Here is a 319-nt window from a genome sequence, read left to right on the forward strand (position 1 = left end):
GATCAACATAATACATCTACTAATCAATCATAATCCGTCATATTACACAAATCATATTAAAAAGAAAAAAAAAACTATATAAAAGAAATCTAATTCCAGCCTTTTCCAAAGTTTCTTTTTTCCAATAATCTCACGTAATCACCTTTTATCACCAGTTACAAATTCATGTTAATCATTCCCTGCCGTGTATGACCTGTTATCACAACTGATAAGGCTTATCGCTGAGTGGATCTTGGTGTTTTATGATCCTGGCGACCAACTCTCCTCCCCCTCCTCCCCCTCCCTCCTCCCCCACCCTCTTCTCTTCAAGTGTGTTTGT

Source organism: Penaeus japonicus, unplaced genomic scaffold (genome assembly GCF_977035675.1).
Source record: "Penaeus japonicus unplaced genomic scaffold, GWHDUDI00000001_assembly GWHDUDI00000015, whole genome shotgun sequence".
Taxonomy (NCBI): Eukaryota; Metazoa; Arthropoda; class Malacostraca; order Decapoda; family Penaeidae; genus Penaeus; species Penaeus japonicus.